This window comes from Mustela putorius, unplaced genomic scaffold, assembly GCF_011764305.1.
Source record: "Mustela putorius furo isolate JIRA1106 unplaced genomic scaffold, ASM1176430v1.1 tig00000127_pilon_pilon_pilon, whole genome shotgun sequence".
In the NCBI taxonomy this organism is placed as follows: domain Eukaryota; kingdom Metazoa; phylum Chordata; class Mammalia; order Carnivora; family Mustelidae; genus Mustela; species Mustela putorius.
In genome coordinates, this window is record NW_025421288.1 from 5,143,257 (window position 1) to 5,160,026 (window position 16,770).

At 47.9% G+C, this 16,770-nt stretch overlaps 1 pseudogene; it reads left to right on the top strand.

Annotated features, from left to right (window-relative positions):
* The first annotated feature begins 15,608 nt into the window (after positions 1-15,608).
* LOC123388292 lies at positions 15,609-16,090 on the top strand (annotated as a pseudogene).
* The last annotated feature ends 680 nt before the right edge of the window (positions 16,091-16,770 follow it).

Here is a 16,770-nt window from a genome sequence, read left to right on the forward strand (position 1 = left end):
CCCGCTCCCTGCTATGCTCTCTCTCAAATAAATAAAATCCTAAAAAAAAAAAAAATTATCTGCATGTTGTGACATCTCTGGGTGACGTGCCAGGCACAGTACTAAAGGATTTACTTGTATCATCTAACTTAATCCTTGTAACAGTTTATGACATCAGTCTCATGATTATCTCCATTTTATAGATGAGATTAGCTCTCAGAGAGGTGAGATGATTTGCCCCTGTAAACAAGCAGGTGTGCTGGGAAGGGGACGTGAGCTCGGGTCTGTATGATCTGGCTCTGGGATCCTACTCTTAAAGCAGTGGCAAATCAGACTTCATAGATTTAAATTTAAATTAGAAAATTAAGATTTGAGTTTTTAAAGTCTAGGCTGTTCCAAGATGCTTTGTATCTATTAACTCATTTGGTCTTCTCAAGTAACCTAAGAATTTAACATGCTACCTCCATTTAATGGAGGACCAAACTAAAGCGCAAGGAATTATCAGAGGTCGATATCTGACTCGGATCAAAGCTATAGATTTACTGCTATGCTCAGCTGCAGTTTCCTGCTTCTCTGAACCTCCGTTTATGCTCTGGTAAAATAGGGATATTCCCAGTGCCTAACAAAAATCATTTTTCAAGGAATTAAATGAAACAACATTGGGGCGCCTGGGTGGCTCAGTTGGTTAAGTGTCCAACTCTTGATTTCAGCTCAGGTCTTGGTCTTAAGGTCACAAGTTTGAGCCCCATATTGGGCTCCACTCTAGGCATGGTGCCTACTTACTTACAAATCAATCAATCAATAAACCAACTTTTGCAAAGGGTAAAGGCTAAAACTTGGTAGGTACCAGGCATTAGTATTCATAGTACTGGAGGCATGGGACTTTGGGCAAGTCACTTAACCTTTCTGAGCCCCAATCTCCTCCTATGAGAATTACTTACCGAACTCAGGGTTTGTGAAGATGAAGTGAGATGCTTTTAGAAAGGTACTTCTCACATAGGGAAAGTCTCTTTAAATGGTAGTCATGACAAGTCTGGAGAGAGCACGGGAGAGGCAATAGTCAGTCCTTAGCTGGCGGCATACATCAAACCAGCACGAGAGCTGATCTCAGATAACCCAGTGTCACTTGGATTTCAGCTGCCTCTTCCTCTCAGGATTTGGAGCTGGCACCAATACTACATCATCAGTATCCAGATATCTTCCCATTTGGAGCTTGAGCACTTGAAATACTAAGAAATGAAACCCAAGTTGGGGAATTGGGGTCTTGTGAACCCTCTGAGGTCATGCTTCCTGACTACCAGCCCCCAGAGTCTCTCCATGTACCTTCAGAATTGGCTCTAAAAACTCACACCCCGAGGCACCATCTGAACTAGGTTCTGCATGCCCTGGGGTTCTAAGGTTTATGGCTTAATGGGACACCCTCAGTTTCTCCTGTGACAGCCAGAGACTCACTCGGGTTAAACTGTGACGTAGCCTGTGTTTCAAGAACACTGCGAAACTTGCTCCCAAGAGACTGATGTCTTGGATTAGGGAACGGGAATTCACTCTGGCATATCCACACTCAACAGCACCTCCGTAAGGAAGGCTCTCTGATAAGGGTGGTTGGGAGTGAGGAGATTCTGGGGACACATGTAAGTTTTCCAAAGCTAAGCTTCATGGAACATCCCTCCCAAACAGTGGCCCTTTTGATTCCTTCCTACCAAAGACCATCAGGAATACACCTGTATTGGGGCAGAGTTTGGCTTATTGGCTCCTTGCAAAAAGGGAGTGATAGCAACCTGTCACTCGGCAGTGGGGAGGGTGGGGCTTCTCAGCCAGAGGGTGTCAGGGAAAGGGATTGACAGGACTTGAGTGTTAGGTGATCTGGAGGAGGGTCCCAGGAAACAGTCTAGTTCTACAATGGTGCCTTCCCAAAGTGCAGCCAATTCTGTATTTGGGTATCTGACTTTTTATCTAGGTTGTAGAAGACAGTGGGCTAAAGCCTTAATTAGGAAGGATGCAGCAGACCTGTTTTTTGTTTTGTTTTAAGTTTGGACAGGATTCCTGTCATCTGTGCATTCAGATGGAGCTGGGCTCCGCAGTCTTGGGTGGCCCCGCAGGCCCTCTGTTCCTCTGTCAGGATGCCTCTCTAGAGTCCCCTGTTGCCTCCCATTTCTTGTAGCAACTGCAGCCAGAGCTTCTGCCCGGTACAAGAGCCACCGCAGCCACAGTGGGGCCCACCCAGGTGCTAGCAATGGCCCATGTTCTTGGGCCCGAGGCAGCCTGGCTGGGAGGGATGGGTCATGGATGCTGGCCTGTCACCAGTGCTACAGCCTCACCGTGATTGCTGAGCACGGGACTCAGCCAGGACAGGGAGCCTGTGGGTGCTGTTGCCGTTAAGCAAGGGGGTGGGGGGTGGAAGAGAAGGGGGCATCCGCTCAGCTGTCTGCTGCTGGTCCAAGAGTGGCCCAGCCCCGAGGCAGGAGAGGATTCGGCAGCCATCGCTGAGGCCGCCCAGGTGTTAGTTGTACCCTGAGGGACACTTCATGGGGTGGTCCGTGGAGCTGTCCTGACAGGGGCCAGGGCTCTCTGGTCCTTCACAAGGCCCACCAAGGGGTGTTCCACCTGTAGCTGAAGACACCCCCAGCGGGGACGGCCTGGGCTGCGCGCAGCTCTGAGTCACCGCGGACACACACCTTGAGGCGCGCCGGAGGGGGAAGCCTCAGGGGCAGGCCTCCGCCCAGGTGAGCCGGCTAGGGCTGCGGACCGTGGGGGTCCCCGAAGAGGTGGCGGGCAGGGAGGCCTCCGAGGCGCGCCCCGCACCGTGCTGCTCGCGGGCTGGCGGCCGGGTTGGAAGAGCGGGCCCCCGCGGCGGCGCGGGCGGGTGTTTAGCTCGCCCGGAACTGGCCGGGCAAGAGCGGGCTCGGGAAGCGTCCCGCCCGCCCGCGGCCTCGCCCTCCGGGAAGACGCCCCCACACGCCGGTCCGCGCCGCGACCGCCCGCGCGAGCCGCGTTTCCGGTGGCCTGGGCTCGACGGCGGGCGCGGCGCCCCCCTGCGGGGTGACGCCCGCCCGGCCCGGGTGGGAAACGCGGCGGGGGCGGCGCACGTGACGTCGCTGTCCCCGCGAGCCCGCCGGGGGCCGCGCCCGCCTCGCCCGGTCCTCGCGGAACCTCGGCCCCGCGCCCCCTCCCCGGGTTCCCTGCGCTCGCGGGGTCCGCAGATGCCGCCGGGAGGCGGGCGGCAGGTCTGGGGTGCCGGGCTCGAGTGGTGCAGTGGGGGACCGGCTGGGACTCCGGGCGGTGTATCTCGACGTCCCGGCGGCGGCCGGAGAGCGCAGCGCGGAGCCCCGGGAGGAGGATGGGATGTGGATGGAGGCCGCCCGGGTGTGCGTGCAGCCGAGCCCGTGGGCGGTGAGCCCGGCGCGGGTCTCCCTGCGCCCTCCCGCCACGTGCACGTGGTCTGGGGTGCGGTTGTCGCTGCTTCGGTGGTGGGGCACAGCGAGCAGTCGCGCCACAGCCCAGCTCCACGCTGCGCAGGTTATAGCACAGCCGCCTCACCCCTACAGAGCACCCCCCCCACCCCGCCCCGGTACCCCCACGGCCAGGGCCTGTTCCCTCGGGCCTGGTGAGCCCGGCCGGGGGCAGGGCCAGCAGGGGCACGGGGCGTGGGCAGAGGCTGGAGGAGAGCGTCACCTGGCTGCCTGCTGCCGCCCAGCGACTCCATGGCCGGAGAGCGGAAATACGTCCAGTCACAGGGCAGTGACTTGGCAAGACTTAGGTCCCTCGCCAACAAGTAGTCCCTCCCAGGCTGTCCCCCATGAAGTCTTCAGGGGAAAGAACAACCATCATGGCTGTGATCAGAAGCACCAAGGGGAGTGATTGCGCTGGGCCAGGGACAGGACGAGGCTGGTGAAGAGCAGGCCGCGGGAGGGTCCTCTCCGTTGAGCTCTGTGAAGAAAATCACATCTCATAGACTGAGCACCTAGTGTGTTAGTCTCCCTGGTTCCTGGCCCCAGGACGCGGGTAGGGCCCTGCTAATGCTGTTGCACTGAATGAGGATGTGACCCAGGGGCTCAGCCTGGAAAACTGGGTCTTTACCCCCTTGACCAGGCAGCTTGTGAGTGAGGCACTGTGGCTGGGAGGTCACATTTAATTTACTGCAGGCCTGTTTCTCCTGGGCCTTCCACAGACATTGCAGAAGAGGAGCCCCCTTCTGGCTGGGGCAGGTTCCAAGTAGCTCTAAGGTGACCGTGTCCCTGCTCCAGAGCCCAGGCGTGTGGGCAGTCTGAGCTTCTGAAGGAGGCTTAGCTGCCCATGAACAGTCCAGGGTCCAAGAACTGTCCTCCTCCTGTCCCAGCTTGGAGCTCTGCAGGGGTGCCCTGTTCCTGAGATCAGCAGCTCCTCTCAGTGTGATTCTGGGCTAGGTGCTGTAATATTCTGTTTTAACCTCTCACCAGTGGCCTTTTACATTTTAGGAATCTGAGGCCCAGGGAAGTCAGGTGAAGTACCAGCGTCACAGTGAGGTGCTCGGTAGAGCGAGGATTTGAATCATTCAATGAATGAATTTGGCATTTATCGAATGCCAAAGCACAGTTTCCATCCAGGGATCTGTGCCTGTCCTTCCTAAGCAGTGTCAGGGTCTGGATTTGGGATCTCTTAACCCAGTGGGATCACTCCTGGGTAGATCTGGTTTCTGTAGCGTGCTTGGAGCAGCTCTTCTCCCCAGCATGTGTGGGAGAGGGGACACCATCCAGAGGAATGGGTGTTGGCCTTGATGTCCTGATATGAGCTGGAATCCGGGCCTTAGCAATTTCATCAGCTGAGGCCTCCCACATTGTGGCTTTCTTCCCAGAGTCCCACTTTTCTCATCTGTTGTACATTGAGAACAATGCAAACTTCTTCAGGCTTGAGCTGTTAGTGTAAAATGCCCCACAGAGTGCCTGGCACAAAATAAGGTGTCCATTTAGTAAATCGGGTTAAGTGACTTGTTCAAGGTTTGGATTTTCACCCAGGTTGGTCTGACTCCAAAGCTACATGTGGTTCCTTCCACTCTCTATTTTTGCATTCTCCTTATTAAGAAGTGTAATTGATTTATCATAAGGTACTTTGGGGTAGATTATTTGCTAGAGAGAGACTGTTCTCTGAGGAGACAGAAAGCATCTTTCCCCCACTGGTGTATCTTCCTATGACAAGGACAAGTAATCATGCTGCTTTGCCATACTCTGCTCAGTCCCTTGGACTTGTGACTTAAGAACAAACACCTCATGTCACTGGAAATCCAAAGGAGTCTAGAAATTCATCTTGTTTGGTGATAACTCTTTCCCAGGACCTGGGGCAGTTTGGAGCATTTTATAGCTGTGGAAACAAGAGAAAATAAACGTGCTTTGGCTAAATGGTGGGCTAAGCGTTTGTTGATGTGGATCAGATGCAAGCAGGAGGGCAAGGAAAGTTCTAAAGATGTTTTTTTTTTTTTTTTTTTTTTTTTTTGCCAGCCCTGGGCAGCATTTGCTGAGGCCTGGGGACGAGGGGTTCAAATGGTGCCCTGAACTCACATCCCCTAATTGTTCAGAGGCAGCGTAAGGAACCTACGGGCAGGGCAGCCTTGAGTTAGATGCCAAGGCTCTGTGACCCCAGATAAGAAGTGTGACTTCTTGCAAAATAGGGGCAAATAGGACTTTCTTCACTATTAACTTCACTATTGAAAAAAATTACAATAAATGCTTGTTATGGCAAACTAAAAGAGTAAAGAGGTTAGATAAAAAAAAGACCTCCTTCAGCCCGACCCACGCCCCAGAGATGACCACGTGAACAGGTGGGTATATCTCTTTTCCACACATGTGAAAACATGTACGCACTTGTACACACACTGTTTTCTTTTACAAACGTGGTCCAAGGCCATACACACTTTCATTTTACCCACAGAGATATTGATTCCCGGAGAAAGTGATGTGCACAAGATCATACACAATAGATTGTAGCTAGGCTGAATCTGAGTTCCTGCCTCCTGACTCCATGTCCCGGGCTCTGTCCACACCCCATCCTTCCGGCCTCTGGGCATCCTTACTCCAGTTGAGCTTTCCAGGGGACGCACATACGATTACCCTTGCGGATCAGCAGAGGAGGTAGTCCAGATGTTTAATGCCGCACACGTTGTAGTCCCAGCTGGTCAGAATCCATACGGGCTGGAAATGGCCTTCTTGAGGTTACTGGCTAAATAGTGGCCCTGTGTGTGGGGGTCTCATTTCATACCTTACCTGTCTCTCAATGCAGGAAGGGAAGAAGGAAGGAAGATGCAAAATGGTCTTAAATAAAACCGCAGTAGAAGAAAGAAAATGCTTTCAACAGAATCACAGTGTTATCAACTGTAGCAATATCTATCTATTTTTTTTAATAAGGACAAAGGCAAGGGAAACAAAAGCAAAAAGGAACTATTGGGACTTCAAGATCAGAAGCTTTTGCACAGCCAAGGAAACAGTCGACAAAACCAAAAGCCAACCTACAGAATGAGAGAAGATATTCACAAATGACATATCTGATAACAGGCTAGTATCTAAAATCTATAAAGAACTTACCAAACACCCAAAATACTAAAAGTCCAGTTAAGAAATGGGCAGAGGACATGAACAGAAATTTTTCCAAAAAAGCTCTCCAAATGGCCAACAGACCCTTGAAAAAATGCTCCACATCACTTAGCATCAGGGAAATACAGATCAAAACCACAGTGAGATACCACTTCACACCAGTTAGAAGGGCTAAAATGAACAAGTCAGGAAAAAAAAATGGTGAGGATGTGGAGAAAGGGGAACCCTCTTCCTCCACTGGTGGGACTGTAAGCTGATGCAGCCACTTTGAAAAACAGTATGGAGGTTCCTCAAGAAGTTACAAATAGAGCTATCCTACGACCCAGCAATTGTACTACTAGGTATTTACTCAAAAGATACAAACATATGATACAGAGAGGCACCTGCACCCCACAATAGCAATGTCCACAATGACCAAAACATGGAAAGAGCCCAGATGTCCATCAACAGATGAATAAATAAGAAGATGCAGTCTGTATATACAATGGAATATTATTCAGCCATCAACAAATAAAAATCTTACCATTTGCAGAGACAGGACTGGAACCAGAGAGTAGTATGCTAAGTAAAGTGAATCAGTCAGAGAAAGAATGTTAAATGATTTCACTTATATGTGGAATTTAAGAAACAAAACAGAGGATCCCAGGGGAAGAGAGGGAAAAATAAAATAAGGCTAAATCAGAGAGGGAGACAAACCGTAAGAGACTCTTAACTATAGAAAACAAACTGATGCTTACTGGAGGGGCGTGGGGTGGGGAAGTGGGGAAGTGGGTGACAGACACTAAGGGCACGTGATGTGATGAGCTCTGGGTGTCCTATGCACCTGATGAATCACTGAACTCTACTGAATCTAATACAATACACCATATATTAATTGAATTGAAACAAAATTAAATAAGGACAAGGAAATCATGCTGCTTGAGAGAAGGGAAGAGACAACAATGAAAAATGAAGTAAATAGGAAGAATTTGGCTGAACTGGTTTTGGGGTGCAGCTTTGCCCTCAGTAGCTCTGTAACCTTGGACTTAATCTCCTTGAGCTTCCGTTCTGTAGATCGCCTGTGAAGGTGAAGGGGAAGGAGAGAAACGAAGAGGAATTGAACCAAGATTACCAAGACTGAGGGTTCTGGGAGACTTTTAGTCTGGTGGGCTATAGACAGTTCAAGTCAGGGCTGGTCTGGGGAGCCTAACTTCCAGATGAGGGTCTTCAGGCCTTTCTTACCTTGAGTTCAAGCTGTTGGGGATTCTGGAGTAAACCTCGAAATAAGTTTCATTCTTTAAAGTCCTATGGTTTATCTTGTAGAGTCTGGGATAACTGTTGAGGGGATGTGGAGGTATGGTCACAGGGGTGGCTTTCGACCTCCTTGGTTTATGGATTAGGATTTTGACCGTGTTTTTACCCCCACGAGCATAACTTTCTGCCTGTTTTAAAAGCCATGAGTGACCATAAAATAAAAGGCTCATGGAATGGAAAATTTGATTCTACGCTAGAAGCCCAAAGCGCTCCTCCCTGCATCAGCTTCACTGACCAGCAGAGGGCAGTACAGACAGCGACATCACCGCAGGTGATTTGTGCGGTGGAAGGGCGTTTTAAAATTTTTAAATTCCAGTTGTGGTAAACAAAGCAAAAACAGACAAAGAAAAATCTCACATAACATAAAGTTTACCATTGTAGCTATTTCTGATTGTATAGTTCATTAGTGTTAAGTCTGTTCCCACTGTTGTGCAAACAACCTCCAGAATTTTATTTTACAGAGGAAACCTTGCACCCCTTAGGCCACCAATCCCCATTCTCCCCGCCCCATAGCTCCTGGCAAACTACCTTTCTTCTTTCTGTTTCTGGGAATTTGACGGCTCTAGGTGTCTCGGAGACGTGGAATCATCCAGTGCTTGTCTTTTTCTGACCGGCTCGTGTCACTGAGGATAATATCTTTAGAATTCATCCTTAGCCTGACGTGTGTTGGGCTTTCCTTCCTTTTTGAAATGATTATTTTTGCCTTTTGCACAATATGCAGATGTCACAAATCTCATCTTCCTTGATTTGAACTCTGCTGGTATGTCCTGTATCTGCAAGTGGGGGCATCAGTGTTGGCCTTCAAGTCCTGCCTGAGCCAGCCATGTCTGTGTGTTCGTTGGGCAGCCTGGAGTTCGTGTGCGGGGGGGGGGGGGGGGGGGGGGGGGGGGGGGGGGGGGGGGGGGAGGGGGAAGCCTGGAGCTCCGTGTGCGGGGTTGACTGGAGGAGGGGGAAGGAGCAGGCACCAATTCGTCCACTCCGTGGGCTGTCCCTGGGTAGGGCATCTTGACTGTGTGCACAGGGGTGGGTATTTGTGCATACTTCTCTTTAACTTGGGGTTTCCACATCTGGGGATCCGTTTGAAAGGAATGCTTCAAATAGACAAATTCCCATTCGGTGCATTTGGAGTGTCACAGCTGTGACTGCCAGAGGGAGTCGTCCCTGAGGCCTGTAGCTGCTGCCCATTTGGGGTGTGGCCAAGTGTACACTCTTCTAGGGGATGGGAAGAGACATCTCTTAGCCAGTGGGCTTTAAGCTAGACCCTGAAGAACAAATAGGACTTACTTAGACAAAGAATGGGTAGAACAGGGTTTAGCAGAAAAGTTATTTATACGCTAGCCTAATTACAGAATTTCACCCCTCCACCTTAGTTGCCACGGTCTGTGCTCCCACTGGACCCGTCTTGTTCCCGCCAAGGGCCCCAAACATGCCCTCACCGTGAATCTGCAAATATTGCTTCTAGCTAGTGATGCCTGGCCAGCGAGGGACCTCTTGTAAATCCCCTGGATTTTAAAGATTTATTTATTTGAGAGAGAGAGAGAGGGAGCGGCGGTGGGGGCAAAGGGAGAATTTCAAACAGACTTGCTCAGCGCAGAGACTGACACGGGACTCCATCCCACAACCCCGAGATCATGACCCGAGCTGAAATTGAGAGTCAGAACCTTGACGGACTGAGCCACCCAGGCACCCCAATCCTGTGGATGTTTAAAATAGACTGGTTAAATGTTGGTGTAGTGATCAAGCGCCTATGTCATCTCCCAGATGGGTTGGAAAAGGTAACAGAAATAGGGTAAACTTTGCAATACTGGGGGAATCTGTGCAAACACAAGACTCATTCTTTTTAGTTCTAGCGTAAATATGGAGAAATGAGCTCAGGTTCCAATAAAAGAGCAGCGCCCCCCACTTGCCCTTGTGGGCAGAGGGTGACTGTGTTAAACTTAGCCCACCTGTCCACCAGCATCTGACGCTCAGAGGAGTCCCTCCGTTTACAGGAAAGATTGTACCATAAACTTGCAGAGGCTGGATACTAGGGAGAGTCAGACTTGGGGAACATCCCATGCCCGTGAGTAAATGTGGAAAGAATTCACACACAGGCTGCATGTTCACAGCACATTCGCTACTGGAGACCCTTTCCACTTGGGCAAGGCTAGCAAACGGCCTTGGGAGTTCAGCTTCCGTGTGTCCCTTTGGAAGAGTCGGATGGGAAGGCTGGCGGGGAGCCACAGCATATATAAGCTTAACATAGGGATTTGGCTTGTTTACCATATGACTTGTCTTTCTCTCTCACGCCTAAATTGCTGGGTACAGGAGCTGCAGGCTTGAAAACCTGCACAGAGGGTGATGCACTTAAACCTTCCCACCCTTCAGAGACACCCCACAGAGGCAGGAGGAGGGAGGGTACTCCTCAGTAGCTCGGTACTGCCACTCTCTAGAGCGCCCGCCTTTGATCCTATCGCGGTAAAGGGAGCCAGGATGTTGGAAGTGGGAGTCACACACCCGGCCCCAGTTACATGCTGGGAGACTGACATGCTCCAGGGCTGTCTCTAGAAGGCGAATTGCATGTGGTTCCCTATTGCGGGCAGGCTGGGAGCCTGTCGTTCCACCCTGAGTCGCCTCTTCTGGGCACTGTAGTCTGTCAGTCTTAGCCTGAAATTCGGCCACTGGACAAGCACTAGGCAGCATGGGTTGTTAGCAAAAGGACTGTAAGCATCTCCTTCCCAACTGGTCAGATGTGTATGGGCAGGGAGTGGGGTAGTGTGTGCTCAGGCCCCTGAGTTTCTGGGACGCAGGTTCTTGGAGAACACATTTTTGAAGTAGACGGGAAACTTGGGTGTAAGACGTCTGTTTTCAGATACAGTGGGGGTCCAAAGAGGAGCCTCTCTCCCTCTCTCTCTCTCTCTCTCCCCCTTGTTTGAAACTGTTTTTTCTAACGTGAACTCTCTACTGTTTACACTTCCTTATTCTCATATTCTGCGAGCCGTTCTAGAAACCAACCACAGACAGGGCTAAAAAAGAACCAACAACCAAGAGGACACAAGAGAATAGTTAAGCCAAGTTAGGGCAGGCTTAAAACTAGAAATTATTGTAAAATAGAGAAGAATAAATTAAAATGATGATATTAAAACAAAAGTTGTAAGCATCCAAAAATAGGAGGAGAAAAAATTCTTCATGAGAGCAAATTTTTTCAAAAAAGATTTGTGTATGGGGCACCCGGGTGTCTCCGTTGGTTAAACGTCTGCCTTCGGCTCAGGTCAGGATCCCAGGGTCCTGGGATAGAGTCCCACATCGGGCTCTCTGCTCAGTGGGGAGTCTGCTTGGGACTCTCTCTCTTTCTCTGCCCCTCCCCCCAGCTCAAGTTCTCTCTCTTTCTCAGTCTCTTCTCTCTCTCTCAAATACATAAAATCTTTAAAAAACATAGATTTATGTTTGTTTGTTTCTTTCAGAGAGTGAGATGAGAGCATGAGTAGGAGGGGCGGAGGGAGAGAGAGAATCCCAAGCAGACTCCATGCTGGGTACGGAGCTAGGTGAGGAGCTTAGTCTCACCACCCTGAGAGCATGACCTGAGCAGAAAGCAAGAGTCAGATGCACCTCCCAGGTACCCCGTGAGGGCAAGAATTTAATAAATTTAATGAAAATATTTGTATGTAAACATATATGTAACAGAAAATAATTTAATAAATTTAAATAAAATTCATCAGCAGTAAGATTGAAAAAAGGGAAATCATGAAAATAATATTTATTCATGACTAACGACAATTAGCCAAAAACGCCCCAGTAGTTACACGTGAGGTATCGTCTGCACAGGTCTCACAGCCTGCTCGCAAGACTTCTGCGAGAATACAAGCAGTAACACCCACTGAAAGGGTAAGGACCTAGAGGTCTGACCGATAAAACAACTGCTTCAGGGTCAGCTATGCTAGTGAGCGGCAAAGATGGGGTTGCAGCCCAGGACATCGGATTTAAGGCCTGCACTCAGAACTGGGTAAGAAGCTGTAGCTGTTTTTATCCACATTGCTTCTGACATCAAATGAGAGTGTTTTCCTTTTCCTCCAACACCATCTACGTGATGTCTTTAACAAAGTCACTTCTCCAACCCTTTGATGCCCATTGGATGTCCAGCAGTTCAGTTCCGTTCTGACACTACTGGCAGTGAGCACAGACCCACAGGTCAGGGGCTCCGTTTCATAGGACGGTCACATGTCTGTCGTTAAGTCCAGGACACCTGTACTTCTGACAGACTGGCTGCAGATCAGAGGATCCTGTGACCCCCCTCTTTGGCCTCGATGATTTGCCAGGAGGACTCACAGAGCTCAGGAAGACAATGTATTTATGTTTACTAATTTCTTACAAAGGATACAAATGAACAGCCAGATGCAGACACACATAGGGAATGATCCAGAAGCATCCTGAGTGCACAAGCTCCTGTCCCTGGGGCATTGGGGAGCGCCACCCTTTGGGCATGTGGATATGTTCATCAAAGAGGGAATTCTCCAAGTCCTATCATTTAGGGGTTTTTATGTGGGTTTCACTACATGGGCATGATTGATTAAGTCATTGACCATTGGTAATTAAATTCAACCCCCAGTTCCTTTCCTCTCCCTAGAGGTGGTAGAGTGAAGCTGAAATCTCCAACCTGCTAATCACATGGTTGGTTCCTCTGACAACCAGTTCCCTCCCCTTCCTGAAGCCATCCAGGGACCCACATAGAGTCACCTTATTAGCTTAGACTCAGGTATGTTTGAAAGGAGATTATTGTGAAGAATAGTAGATTTTTCTGTTACCCATTGCTTGAGAAATTCCAAGGGTGCTCAGTGCCAGGAACTGGGGACACAGAACAAATGTATTTATCTGTTATTATGTCACAAAGCTGAGCAATAAAAAAAAATTTTTTTTAAGATTTTATTTATTTGTCAGAGAGAGAGAGAGAGCAAGTGAGCACAAGTAGGGAGAGCAGCAGGCAGAGGGAGAAGCAGGCTCCCCACTGAGCTGGGACCCTGATATGGGACTTGATCCCAGGACCGTGGGATCGTGACCCGAGCCGAAGGTAAATCTTAACCAACTGAGCCACCCAGGTCTCTCAAAGCTGAGCAAAATTAAAAATATTGTGACAGGGGTCCCCAAGACCATTCTTCAATTCAGTGATTAGTTAGAAGGGCTCACAGAATGCAGAAAACCTGTGCTATTCATGCTTATAATTTATTACAGTAAAAGGATACAGATTAAAGTCAGGAAAGGAAAAAAGCCACATAGGGCTGAGTCCAGGTGAGGCAGGCAGGAACTTCTAGTTGCCCCCTCCCCAGGGGATTGTACAGGCAGTGCCCCGTTCTCCCATGATGTGTGACAGCACATACAAATTGTTGCCAACCTGGGAAACTCACCTGAGCCTTAGTGTCCAGATGTTTTATTAGGATTCAGTCATATAAGGCACAGAGTCCAGCCCCAGAGATCAAGCTGTGCAGCTTAATACCCCAGGTGAAGAAAAGAAGAGTTAACATAAATCACATTGTTAGCATAAATCACACTGAGATGCCACCTTATACCAGTTAGAATGGCAAAATTAACAAGGCAAGAAATACCAAATGTTAGCAAGGATGTGGAGAAAGGGGGACCCTCTTACACTGTTGATGGGAATGCAAGCTGGTCCAGACACTCTGGAAAACAGTATGGAGGTTATTCAAGAAGTTAAAAATAGAGCTACCTTATGACCCAATAATTGCGCTACTGGTATTTACCCTGAAGATACAGATGTAGTGAAAAGAAGGGACACGTGCACTTGAATGTTCATAGCAGCAATGACCACAATAGCCAAACTGTAGAAAGAGCTGAGATGTCCTTCAACAGATGAGAGGATGGAGAAGATGTGGTCCGTATATACAATGGAATATTACTCAGCCATCAGAAAGGATGAATACCCACCATTGACATCAACATGAATGGAATTGGATTATGGGGATTATTGAGGGTATTATGCTAAGTGAAATAACTAAATCAGAGAAAGACAATTATCATATGGTTTCACTTACATGTGGAACATAAGGAATAATAGAGAGGACCATAGGGGAAGGGAGGAAAAATTGAGGGGAAATCAGAGAGAGAGACAAATCATGAGAGACTATGGACTCTGGGAAACAAACTGAGGATTGTGGAAAGGGAAGTGGGTAGGGGAATGGGGTAGCTGCATGATGGGCATTAAGGAGGCCATGTGTTATGATGAGCACTGGGTGTTATATGTGACTAATGGATCATTGAACCTTACATCAGAAACTAAAGATCTATTATATGTTGGCTAACTGAATATAATAATTTTTTTTTTTAAAAAGGAGTAAAAAATTCTTTGAATTTTGGTTCAAATGAACCGTAAAGAGAAGCTTATAGGTAAATTGAACCCTGACAGGATGTTCTGTAACAGTAAGAGATTAACTTTTCTATCCATGTTGATGGCATTGGATATATTTTCAAAAGTCATCTTTTACAGACACATAGTGAAGTATTTGCAGGTGCAGTGATATGATATCTGAAATTTGTTTAGAATAATCCATTCTGGATGGATGGTATGTGTTGGGGGAGGGTTTACTACCCCTTGCCTTTGTCATTATCTCTCAGATACTCAAATGTAAAAGCCTTTTTTTTTTTTCTTTAGTATTTGGAGCATGTTCCCATCCTCCATCCTCCAAGGCAAAACCATTCTCCCAATATTGAAGTAGTTGAAAGTGTTGACTACATGGTCTTCTAGCCTCCTTTAAGCCAGGACATGGACACAAGACTTGGATTCTACTAGTCATATGCACTGACCTTGACTCTGGGTAAGCAGCCTTGTGGTGGGGGACTTGGGTGTGTTGGCAGTGATTCTAGTGGTAACACTTTTTTTGTGTGTGTGTACAAAATTACTTTTACTGGAACAAAGCAACTTGCACACTTTTAATGTTTAAAAGTGATCATCTAATGAATCCCGGAACACTACATCAAAAACTAATGATGTACTATATGTTGGCTAATTGAATTTAAATTTTAAAAAGAGACAAAAAATAAAACTAAGCATCATTGTTCCTTTCTAGTGAAACAAAGAGAGAATTTAAAAATAAACAACAAAATTAAAACAGAGAATGTTGGGGCGCCTGGGTGGCTCAGTGGGTTAGGCCACTTCCTTCGGCTCAGGTCATGATCTCAGGGTCCTGGGATCGAGCCCCGCATCCGGCTCTCTGCTCAGCAGGGAGCCTGCTTCCCTCTCTCTCTCTGCCTGCCTCTCAATCTACTTGTGATTTCTCTCTGTCAAATAAATAAATAAAATCTTTAAAAGAAAATGTTAAAAAAAAAAAAAAACAGAGAATGTCCATTCCAAATATGATCCTATAGGTTCTACTGATTCTCCCACTAAGTAGTAGGGCTCAAGTCATCATTTGGAGAGAATTTTATTTTAGGGGTGCTCAGGTGGTTCCTTTGAAGGGAATTTTGATTCCTTGGCTGAAGGTGTCCACTTAGGTAGAAGATGTTTTCTGACTCAAGGACAGGTGGCAGTGGGATGATAATGATAAAACCACGTGAAATTCCAAAGTTCTATTCATTTTAAATATCCTTGGTAGTTCTATGATCCTAAGACTATGAAAGAATGAAACATTTCATTTGCTACAGAGGTGTGTTTTATTTGCATTTCTTAGAACCCATGCATTTTGGTGCTCGCTCAGAAGTGGGTTCAGGACCTGGTGCCAGCAGGGCGCCTGGCACCTGGAGTTCCCATCACATGCTTTCCTTCTCCTACCTTCTTGGGGGTTGGGGGCCATGCTGAGTGTACTGGCAGGGGAGCAGGCCCTGTATGTATGGAGGGCAAGGGCATATAGACCAGGGAGAGGCAGGCAGCACAGAGGCCACCAAGAGCCTGGCAAGTCTGTGGAGGCTAAGCTGGACCCGGTGGAGCACACCTTTTGGGAGCAGCTCCCCCACTGCCTGCCCTGGAGACCCAGTAACATTTATGTCCACATGAAGACTGCTGTCAGGAGCTGCTGGACAGAGGGGGTGTGGGTCAGAACTCATGTAGTGAGATCTGTGTTCATGGCTGGGACCTGGCCATCAGCCCCATCAACCCTGCCATCAACATGGCGCTATAGCTGCAGGTGGATGGCTTTGGGTTCTTGCAGGTGGCTGCCAGTGCCCCTGCTGGGGAGCTTGTAGCAGAATTGGAACCAGAGACTGATCCATGAGAACCGCCAACCCAGATCCCCCACAACTAGGCCATCTGTGTCTTCAGGCTCACACTCAAGTAACTGAAATGAGACTGGCCAGCTTATCCACCCAGCCCCACACAGCTAGGCTCTAGGAAGGGAAAAGGAAAGGATAGGGAGAGAGAGGGAAAGAAAAAAAAAGAAAAGAAAAGAGAAAGAAAAATTAAATTCAAGGGGCTCTACATTTAAATTGGGAAATATGTTTATATATCTAAATAACTTAAAGCCCAGTCAGTTGATTAGCCTGGATGTAGCTGAAGAATTATATGACAGGAGAACTGGATAATGTTTATAGCTCCAGTCCTGCGATGCGGCTTTAGGGAGCATTCCCCTCTTGAAGTTATGAAATTGCTGATTTAACTGTCATATGTCGGATTAGCTGGATCCCATCATGGTGACAAACACAAACCTTTTCCCTCTCCTGTCTCCTCCTGATTCCTGTTAGAAAAGTAAAATGAACCAAAATGTTTGTACTTAGTGATTTGCTGTACTAGTTTTCAGGATTTCATTATACTGTGATGTTTTTAAATACTAAACTATTAGTATTTTGTGTTGGCATATTGAGTTTATTTAGGAATTATTTATATTGTAGGGTCAAGGACTCCCTTATTTAATTAATAACAAAAAATGTTTGAACAAAAGTATTCCTAACTCAGCTATTGCTTTAACATTTCAAACAAACAAAAATGACCATATTTCTTTATCTCCCTAAAACTTATTGA